Source organism: Plecotus auritus (genome assembly GCF_963455305.1).
Source record: "Plecotus auritus genome assembly, chromosome: X".
Taxonomy (NCBI): Eukaryota; Metazoa; Chordata; class Mammalia; order Chiroptera; family Vespertilionidae; genus Plecotus; species Plecotus auritus.
Genome location: NC_137784.1, coordinates 37,570,216 through 37,581,769, shown reverse-complemented (window position 1 = coordinate 37,581,769; position 11,554 = coordinate 37,570,216).

Genomic DNA, 11,554 nt, shown 5'->3' with positions numbered 1-11,554 from the left:
TTGCACAGTCTTGTTGTAGTTAAGCCTTGATTGCTGTTGGTATCACTGGGAGGAATTGACCTCTGGGCCAATTGGCTGTGATGACCACCTGTGTCTACACTGCAAGATCTGTTGTGCAGGAGACACCCTTATGGGGCAGGACTTGCTTCAGTGGGGCTTTGGTACTCACTGAGTCTGCCCCTTGAGTGTGTCTCTTATGGATTTGTAGAGTTGTAATCTGGTATGGTCTCACTCTGACCACTGGGTGCACTGGCTCTTCAATCTCCAAGGAGGTGCAAGGTCAGCCACTGTCTGGGGCCGCCCAGCAGGAGCTACAGAGAGACCTGCAGATTCCTCCTCTTTGTATGAGGCTTGGAAGTGCCCAGACGAGTCCCAACTGTGAAGCAAGGCCAGCGGGGCCTTAGGCCTTCTTTTGGAAGCTCTGGGGCTCTCTGACCCAGCTACAGTTTGACAGGTTTTAGGCGAAAGAACAGGCCATTCATTTGCAAAAGCCAATGCGCACAGCTTGGGTGGGGTTATAAATTGGGTGGGGCGGGGTCTCTGGGAATCACCAGAGCAGAGCAAACAGCAATGGCTGCTGTCAGCCCTGAAGCAGAGAAGTCCCCAGTTGTCTGTGTCCCGTGCCCATGTGCAGGAACAATGATCGCTGCGAGCCCTTTAAGAGACAGCCACCTTCGTGTTCCTGTCCGGATGCCAGACAGTCCAGTTTCTCCCTGTATGGGTCTGGGTCCCCCAGAGTCTTGCCCAGAACTGGAGTTCAGAGCAAGCTGGAGCTTGTATCTCCCTCTCTATTAAAGGAGCACCACATCCAGGTGACAACACTTTACATGCCTCCGCTCCTCCTACCAGTCTCAGTGTGCCTTCTTCACCTCTCTAGTTGTGGAACTTCCACTCAGCCAGCCTTCCCGCAGTTCTGGGTGGTAGTTGTTTTGCCATTTAGTTGTGGTATTGATGTGGTTGTCAGAGGCAGCAAGTACAGGCGCTTACCTATGCTACTATCTTGGTTGCTGTACCACAGTTTTTTAGTCCACTTATCTGCTGCTGGGCACTTAGGCTGTTTCCAAAGCTTAGCTATGGTGAATTGTGCTGCTATGAACATAGGGGTGCATATATCCTTTCTGATTGGTGTTTCTAGTTTCTTGGGATATATTCCTAGAAGTGGGAGAACTGGGTCAAATGGGAGTTTTAGTTTTTTGAGGGAACTCCATACTGTTCTCCACAGTGGCTGCACCAGTCTGCATACCCACCAGCAGTGCACGAGGGTTCCTTTTTCTCTGCATCCCCGCCAGCACTTGTAATTTGTTGATTTGTTGATGAGAGCCATTCTGACAGGTGTGAGATGGTACCACATTGTCATTTTGATTTGCATCTCTTGGATGATTAGTGACTTTGAGCATGTTTTCATGTGTCTCTTGGCCTTCATTCTGTCTTCTTTGCGAAAAGTATCTATTTAGGTCCATTGCCCATTTTTTGATAGGGCTGTTTATCTTCTATTTCTTAAGTTGTATGAGTTCCCTGTAAATGTTGGAGATTAAACCCTTATTGTTGATATCATTGGCAAATATGTTCTCCCATGCAGTGGGGTTTCTTATTGTTTTGTTGATGGTTTCTTTTGCTGTGCAAAAGCTTTTTATTTTGATGTAGTCCCATTTGTTTATTTTCTCTTTAGTTCCCATTGCCCTAGGAGCAGTATCAGTGAAGAAATTGCTTCGGCATATGTCTGAGATTTTTCTGCCTGTGGATTCTTCTAGTATTTTTATGGTTTCCCGTCTTATGTTTAAGTCCTTCATCCATCTTGAGTTTATTTTTGGATATGGTGTAAGTTGGTGGTGTAGTTTCATTTTTCTGCATGTATCTGTCCAATTTTACCAACACCATTTATTGAAGAGACTGTCTTGACTCCATTGTATGTTCATGCTTCCTTTGTCGAATATTAATTGAGCATAGTTGCTTGGGTCGATTTCTGGGTTCTCTATTCTATTCCATTGATCTATATGTTTGTTCTTGTGCAGTACCAGGCTGTTTTGAGAACAGTGCCTTTGTAATACAGCTTGAAATCTGGTATTGAGATCCCCCCTACTTTGTTCTTCTTTCTCAGGATTGCTGCAGCTATTCGGGGTCTTTTTTTATTCCAGATGAATTTCTGGAAAGTTCATTCATAATCTGTGAAATATGCCATTGGTATTTTAATGGGGATTGCATTGAATCTATAGATTGCTTTGGGAATTGTGGACATTTTGATGATGTTGATTCTACCAATCCATGAACACGGTATGTTCTTCCATCTGTTTATTTCTTCCTCTATCTCTTTTTTCAGTGTCATGTAGTTTTCCACGTATAGTTCTTTTACCTCCTTAGTTAAGTTTATTCCTAGGTATCTTAATTTTTTTGGTGCATATGGTAAATGGGATTGCTTTTTTAGTCTCTCTTTCTGTAAGTTCACTATTGGTGTATAGAAATGCCATAGATTTCTTGGAATTAATTTTGTATCCTGCTACATTGCCGAATTCATTTATTCAGTCTCAAAAAAATTTTGATGAAGTCTTTAGGGTTTTTTATGTACAGTATTTTGTCATCTGCAAATAAGGACAGTTTTACTTCTTCTTTTCCAATTTGGATGCCTTTTATTTCTTCTTCTTGTCTGATCACAATGGCTAGTAATTCCAGTACTATGTTGAACAGGAGTGGTGAGAGTGGGCATCCCTGTCTTGTTCCTATTCTTAGGGGAAATAGTTTTAGTTTTTGGCCATTGAGTATGATGTTGGCTGTGGGTTTGTCATATATGGCTTTTAGTATGTTGAGGTATGATCCTTCTATTCTCACCTTGCTGACAGTTTTTATCAAGAAATTGTGTTGGATTTTGTCAAATGCTTTTTCTGCATCAATTGATATGACTGTGTGATTTTTAATCTCTGAATTTGTTTATGTGATGTATCACGTTGATTGATTTGTGGATATTGTAGCATCCTTGCATCCCCGGAATAAATTGTACTTGGTCATGGTGTATGATCTTTCCGATGTACTGCTGGATCCGATTTGCTGTGATTTTGGCATTTATGTTCATGAGGAATATTGGCCTGTAATTCTCTTTCCTTGTGTTGTCTTTATGTTGTTTTCATATTAGGGTGATGCTGGCTTCATAGAATGAGCTTGGAAGTGTTCCCTCCTCTTGAATTTTTTGGAATATTCTGAAGAGGATAGGTTTTAGTTCTTCCTTGAATGTTTGGTATAACTCCCCTGTGAAGCCGTCTGGCCCTGAGCTTTTGTTTGCTGGAAGCTTTTTGATGACTGCTTCAATTTCTTCCATAGTCATCGGCCTATTGAGATATTTAGAATCTTCCTTATTGAGTACTGGAAGTTTGTATTTTTCTAGGAATATGTCCATTTCCTCCAGGTTGTCTAGTTTGTTAGAATAGAATTGTTCATAGTATTTTTCCACAATCCTTTGTATTTCTGTGGGGTCTGTTGGTATTTCGCCTCTTTCACTTCTTATTTTATTTATTTGGTTCCTCTCTCTTTGCTTCTTGGTGAGCCTGGCTAGAAGTTCATCAATCTTGTTTATCCTGTCAAAGAATCAGCTCTTGGATTCATTGATCTTTTATATTGTTTTATTGTTCTTTATGCCATTCATTTCTGCTCTGATGTTTATTATCTCCTTCCTTATGCTCACTCTGGGCTTTTCTTGTTGCTCTCCCTCTAATTCTTTGAGTTGTAGAGTTAGATTATTTATTGCCATTTTTTCTTGTTTGTTTTGAGGTAGGCCTGTAGAGTTATAAAAGTCCCTCTCAGGACTGCTTTCATTGTGTCCCATAGCATTTGGATTGTTTTGTTTTTATTGTCATTAGTTTCCAAGATGTTTTTAATTTCTTCTTTGATCTGTTTGGTAACCCAATTATTGTTTGATATCATGCTATTCAGCTTCAAAGTGTTTAAATTTTTGGATTTTTTATTGTAGTTTATTTCTAATATTATGCAATTTGCATCTGAGAAAATGCTTGATATGATTTCAATCTTCTTGAATTTGGGGAGACTTTGCTTTTACCCAATATGTGGTCTATTTTTGAAAATGTCCCATGTGCACTTGAGAAGAAAGTATATTCCGTGGCTTTGGGGTGAAATGCTCTGAAGATGTCAGTTAAGTCCATCTGATCTAGTGAGTCATTTAGGATTGCTGTTTCTTTACTGATTTTTTTGTCTAGAGGATTTATCCAGTGATGTTAGTGGTGTATTAAAGTACCCTACTATGATAGTATTTTTGTTGATCTCTCCCTTGATGTCTTCCAGGAGTTTTTATGTATTTGGATCCTCCTGCATTGGGCACATATATGTTTATCAGGGTTATATCCTCTTGTTGTATTGATCCCTTTAGTATTATGAAGTGGCCTTCCTTATCTCTTGTTATTGCCTTCACTTTGAGATCTATTTTGTCATATATAAGTATTGCTACCCTAGCATTTTTTCTCATTTCCATTTTCCTGAAAGATATTTTCCCATCCCTTTCTTTTCAGTCTGTGTGAGTCTCTTGTTCTGAGATGGGTCTCTTTTAGACAGCATATACACTGAGTATCTAGATTATTATCATCTCTGAATGCATAATAATCTGGCCACTCAGTGTATATCCTATATAATAAAAGGCTAATATGCAAATTGTCCCCTCGACCAGGAATTCGACCATCAGGCAGGCCATCCAACTGCCCATGTCCCCTCCCCCTGGCCAGGCATGTACACTGAGTGGTCAGATTATTATGCATTCAGGGATCATAATAATCTGGCCACTCAGTGTATATGGGTCATTTTTTTTATCCATTCACTCACTTGATGTCTTTTGATTGGACCATTTAGTCTGTTTATGTTTAAAGTTATTATTGAAAGGTACTTGTTTGTAGCCATTTTTATTTTTTGTGCCTGTGGTCTTTCTTACCTTTTTATTTCTTCTTTTTACATCAGTCCCTTTAGCATTTCTTGCATTGCTGGCTTGGTAGTGATAAACTCCCTTAGCCTTTTTTTTTTTTTTTTTTTGTCAGTGAAGCTCCTTTTTTCCCCTTCAATTTTCAATGAGATCCTTGCTGGATAGAGTATTCTTGGATCCAGCCCCTTGCTTTGCATCACTTTGTAAATTTACTTCCATTCTTCTCTGGCCTGATGTGTTTCTGTTGAGAAATCATTTGATAATCTAACGGGAGCTCCCTTGTATGTAACTTTCTGTCTCTCTATTGCAGTCTTTAAGATTCTCTCTTTGTCCTGAACATTTGCCATTGTAATTATGATGTTTCTTGGTGTGGGTCTTTTTGGGTTCATCTTGTTTGGGACTCTGTGCTTGTGTGACTTTTTTCTTCCCCACATCAGGGAACTTTTCTTTTTTTAAAAAAAAATATATTTTATTGATTTTTTACAGAGAGGAAGAGAGAGGGATAGAGAGTTAGAAACATCGATGAGAGAGAAACATCGATCAGCTGCCTCCTGCACACCTCCTACTGGGGATGTGCCCGCAACCAAGTTACGTGCCCTTGACCGGAATCGAACCCGGGACCCCTCAGTCCACAGGCTGACGCTCAATCCACTGAGCCAAACCGGTTTTGGCCAGGGAACTTTTCTGACGTTATTTCTTCAAATAAATTTTCTAGTCCTAGTTCCTCTTCCTGTTGTTCGTATGTTGCTTCATTTCATGTTGTCCAATAGCTCCATTAGGCTCATCCTGTCTTATTTTTTTTTCTCCAATTGCAGTTCAATTTGGCTGTGTTTTGCTTCCCTGTTTTCTAATTTGTTAATTCGGTCCTTCGCTTCTCCTCGTCTACTGTTGAAACTTTCCAGGTGTTTTTTATTGCTACTATATCACTCTTCATTTCTTCTTGATTCTTACATAAGTTGTTGATTTTTTCCTCCATCCGGTTTATGAACTGTATGATCCTTTTTCTGAATTCTTTTTCTGACATATTGCATGCCTCTGTTTCACTTAGTTGATTTTCTGGCAATTCCTCCTTTTCTTTCCTTTGGGGGTATCTTTGTCCACCCATTATTGGTTTCACCAACTGGTCTAGATGTTGAGTCATGCAGGGGCTGTACCTTGGGTGGCAGTGGCTCCTTGGGCTGCGGTTGCTCCTCAACCGGTCATGGTAGTGACTGCTCCTCAGTTGGCAGCATCTCCTCTGGTGGGTGCTGTTCACAGCAGTGGTGTCTCCTCTGGCTGGTGAGGGAGGCTTCTCACACAGCTGCTGTTCCTTGGACAGGTGTGGGCTGATCACGAGGCTGCTGCCCCTCAGTTGGGGGCGGGCTGCGCATGGCTGCTGCACCTTGGATGGGGGCGGGCTGCTCACATGGGTGCTGCTCCTCGGATGGGGGCAGAGTGCTCACGTGGCTGCTGCTCTTTGGTTGGGGGCTGGCTTCACCCTGCTGCTGTTCCTCAGATGGGGCAGGCTGCTCATGAGCCTGCTGCTCCTTGGACAGGGGCAGGTTGCTTGCAGGGCTGCTGCTCCTCATACAGGTGCTGGCTGCTCATGCAGCTACTGCTCTTTGGACTGGGGCTGGCCACTCACCCAGCTGTTGCTCATCGGACAGTTGCAGGCTGCATGTGGCTACTGCTCCTCAAACCGGTGCAGACTTCTCAGACGTGGGCGTTCTGCTTGTGTGGGTGCTGCTCCTTGGACTGGGATGGGCTGCTGGGGCAGCTGCTACTCCTCGGATGGGTGATGGGCTGCTTGTACGACTGCTGCTCCTTGGGCAGAGTGAGCTGCATGTGCAGCTGCTGTTCCTTGGATGGGGTCTGGCCACTCACCCAGCTGCTGCTCATCGGACAGGTGCAGGCTGTGTGTGACTGCTGCTCCTCAGACCGGGCCGAGTTACTCAGGCCACTGCTGCTCCTCAAATGGGAGCGGGCTGCTCATGGCACTGCTGTTTCTCGGACAGGGTGGACTGCTCACACAGTTGCTGCTCAGATGCGGGCAGGCTGCTCATGCGGCTGTTCCTCCTTTGATGGGGGCCAGTTGCTCACACAGCTGCTGCTCCTCGGATGGGGGTTGGCTGTTCACACAGCTCCTGCTCCTCGGACGGGGGCAGGCTGCTACTTCTCAGATGGGGGTGGGCTGCTCTCACAGCTGCTGTTCCTCAGAAGGGGGCTGGCTGATAGTGCAGCTGCTGCTCCTCGGACAGGGGCAGGTTGCTCACTCATCTGCTGCTGCTTGGACAGGTGCAGGGTGCGGGCTGCATGCAGCTGCTGCTTCTCGGACAGAGGTGGGCTTCGTGGGGCTGCTGATCCTCAGTCGTGGGCAGGCTGCTCAGACAACTGCTGCTCCTCGGACGGTGCAGGCTGCTCGCGTGGTTGCTGTTGCTTGGACAGGGGAGCAGTCTGCTCACACAGCTGATGCTCCTTGGACAGGGGCAGGCCACGTGAGGCTGCTGCTCTTAGGCCTGGGGCGGGCTATTCACAGTGCTGCTGCACTTTGGACAGGAGCGGGCTGCTCATATGTCTGTTGCTCGCATGGTTGCAGTGCCCTGGGCTAAAGCATTGGGCCAGTCAGAGGGGAGTGCGCTTCAGAACTCACAGGATCCTGTGCCCAGGGTGGCTGGAGACTCGTTGACTGTGGGGCCACAGCCGAGATAGCAGGTCCCTGGCAAGGGTGGCTGTAGAGTCTCAGGTGTTCTCTGAGGGCACCTTGGGTGGAGGTGAGGCTGGGCTCCCAGTTACAGCAGCTCTTCCCTTCAAAAATCCGAGGCCTCTGAGGAACAGCCAGCCTCTTGGAACTGTTTGCAATGGTAGCAGAGGCTGCCTAGTTAGGTGAGCCCGGTTAGCCTGCCCCTGAAAGTCCTGTGGGATCTAACTGTGCCTCACTCACAAACACACACACCTCACCCAACCACACACTCCTCTTTTGCTCCCTCACTCATTCATGCTCTCTCTCTCACTGCAGCCTTCTTCCTGCCTCTGTCGTTGGGTCTGGGGTAGTATTGACACATTTGTGGATGGAGTTTCCTCTCCTGGTGTCTGGTTATGTGGCTCACTCTCTAGCACTTTGGCCAGACAGGATAAAATTCACCTCGACAAGAGTCAACACAAAAGGAACAAAGCACAAATGTACTCATGATACCAATAACCCCAATATAAGTGACCACCTGAGAATAGAGAATTAGGGGAGAGCAAAGAGACCACAAATGATATCGAAGAGAGAGAGAAAAAGGTAAGAGAGGAAAGAAAAAGGAAGCAACAGGAGAATATATCTCTATCTATCTATCTATCTATCATCTATCTATCTATCTATCTATCTATCTATCTATCTATCTATCATCTATCTATACAGAACCAATAGGTAAATTAAAAAAAAATACAAACACCAAACACCCAGCAAAGAGGGTGGGGGCAGAATCTGTAGAGGCTGAGCTTATATACAGAAAATAAGGTTAAGAATTGGATGAATATGGTGAGGACCTCAATTCAGTATAGAGGAAGTAGAAAGGGGATGGGTGGATAAGAAGAAAGAGAATGAGAAGAAAATAATATGAATAACAAATTTACAAAAAATTGATTTCAAAAATGGTATAAAAATTAAAAATAGCAAATAAAAATAAAATAAAATAGAGTGATGGAAAAATAATGCAAAAAGAAATAGAAAGTAAAGCAACAAACAAAAACAGGGAAACAAAGTGTTGGAGAGTGGGAATTTTTGAGCACTCCGGAGAGGCCGTGGACTATGCCCCAGATAGGGTTGTCAGTGCTGACACCAGGCCAGGCCTTGAGATATGGTCTCATGGCCCCTTTCCCCTTGCACCTCACAAAATAGCCTTGCAAGATAGAACACTGTCAGCTTTCTGAAGAACAGGATAACCCTGTAAATAACATGGTCGTCAATAGCATGGCCCTGACATTATTTGGGAAAAACTGTTTTGTCTTGGGTTACTTACTCTGCAAAAACAGGATGTGGTTAATGTGCTTAAAAGTGGTCTTGCACAAAGGGTCGGGGCTGCTCTCTGATCTCCCTGAGTGGAGAGGGGACAGTCGCCGGCCAGCAATAAAGGCTCCCTAAATTTTAATTTGGTCTGGACTCCAGTGGTCTTTACTCGCGTTCGCTCCACAACACAAAGAAAAAAGAAGATAAAAGAGATAACAAAATAATAATAAAAAAAATAAAAATGAAAAAGTGAAGTGTCGTTTCTTTGGCTGGCTTAAGATCCTAGTCTTCTGTACCGTACTGTTTCTCAGTTTCCTGTTGTTGGGACTGAAGGTCTCTCTTTAGGGTCAGTCCCTTTGGACTCTCAAGGACTATTCAGAGTTTTTTTAATCCTTTGTACCATTCAGGGCAGAATCTGGGTGTGGCTGTATTGGTTGCCTGGAGACTGGAGGGAGGGGCTGTCTCTCCAGGACAAAATGGCTACCCAGGTCCCGGCCTCTGGTGTGACTCAGCACCACATTCGCTGCCACTTCTCCTGGACCCCCTCCTCTCCCTGAAGTATGGTGGTTTTAATCTTAACTTAACCTGCTATTTGGCTTCTGTACTCATTTGCTTGCTAAAATAATAGAAGAGTTATTTTAATTGTCTGAACTTATGTATGATTGATTGAATATCCCATTGGTTGTGATCTCACTGGTCATTGAAGCACATTCCTTTGGGACCCAGGACAGATAGTGATCCTAAATTGTCTCAGCAGCTACAGATAACTGAGTTTTGGTTGACTCAGTGATCTCAGAATCTAGACAGCACAATTATTCTAAATTGCCCAGGTGGTCCCAGATAATGTGTTTCTGTTGATTCAGTGATTCATAGATATTTTAGATAACTAAGTTGTTCAATTTTGCTTCTGTAAAAAAATGCTTTTTTGCGAAACAGGTTCCTCATTCCAGACTCAAAGATGTAATCAATACTTTTGTGATTTTTGTGATATTCTGCCAATATAAGCCTGATGTAGTGAGCTGTTTGGGGCTGCGAGGTCTGGAGCGCTTTTGCCCCTTGTCAGCTGCCAGATTTTTTTAATAAATGACTCCATAATTTGACTTTTTTTGAAGCGTCCTTTGTGAGATTTGGGGTACATCACAACATCCCCAGATTCCACAACTCTGCAACTTCTCCCTCAATTCAGCCACGGGTAAGTGTCTGTATCCGAAAGGTCCTATGAACTAGGTTCAGTGAAGAAAAGCACAAGCCACAGAGAGGGGAAGGACTATACCTCTGTGAGCTCCTCTCCTGCCTGCACTGTGCGGTCTGGTCAGCCCTTCAGGCTGCCCCCTCTGGGCTCAGTTTTTCGTGACTGTGGACCCAGATCTAGAACCCCTGCCTCCAGCAGTCCTGTGGACCTTCTTTCCATAGTCAGACACTGTGCTTGTCCCCAGGGACAGGGTTCGGTGCTGAGAGGATTCCCTCTGACCCTCTGGGCTCAGAGGTCTGGCAGACTCTCCTGCCCAGCAGGGTGCGAGGGTTCTCTGCCCTTTCCGGCTGCAAACTGTCTCACCAGTTGAGTTTTCTTCACCAGTTCGGGTTGGATGTTATTCATTTCAGCTGTTCATCCTATTTGCTCTGAGACAAGGCTCGGGACACGTCCGTCTATTCTGCCACCATTTTGTCTCTCCTTATTAATTTTTTGTATAGTCTTTTGTTCTCTATTTCATTAAATTCAGGTCTAATTTTTATTATTTCTTCTGTTGACTTTGGGTTGATTTTGTTCTTATTTTTCTAGTTCTTTATGATGTGATGTTAGGTAGTTTACTTGGGATTTCTCTTGTTTCTTGAGATAGCCCTGTGATGATAAGCTTCCCTCTTACTACTGCTTTTGCTGCATCCCAGAAATTTTGATATATTATATTGTCATTCTCATTTCTCTCTATATCTTTTGATCTCATATTTTATTTACTCTTTGACCTAGTCATTTTTAAGTAGTATGTTGTTTAATCTCCGTGTATTTGTGGCTTTCTTTACTTCCTTTTTGCAGTTAATTTCTAATGTCAAGGCATCGTGGTTGGAGAATATGCTTGGTATAATTTCAATCTTCTTGAATTTGTTGATGTTGGTTTTGTGACCCAATATTTTATCTATCCTTGAAAATGTTCCATGTGTACTGGGGAAGAATGTACCGGTACAATTGTATGTTCTGGGATGAAAAGGTTCTGTAATGTCAGTTATGTCCATTATTTCTAGTATTTCATTTAAGGCTGATATATCTTTATTCATTTTCTTTTTGGTTTTTCTGTCTAGAGCTGTCAATGAACTATTAAGGTACCCAACTACAATTGTGTTTTGATCCAGAGACATAGAAGCATAGATCAGACTGTGGAATCTCGGAGGGAAGGTGTGGTAGGTGGGGGGTTGGGTGGGAAGAGATCAACCAAAGTACTTGTATGCATATACTAATATGCATAACCAATGGATCAGATAATAGAGTGGTGGAGGCCTGGGGCAGGGGCGGGCTATAAGAGGTCAGTGGGAGAAAAAGGGGGACACGTGTAATTCATTCAACAATAGTATTTATTTTAAAGGCCGATATTTATTTTCTTTAATTTTATATATTTTTTATTTTATTGTTTAAGGTATTACAAAGAGAAGTACATATGTCTCCTTCCATCCCATTGACCTCC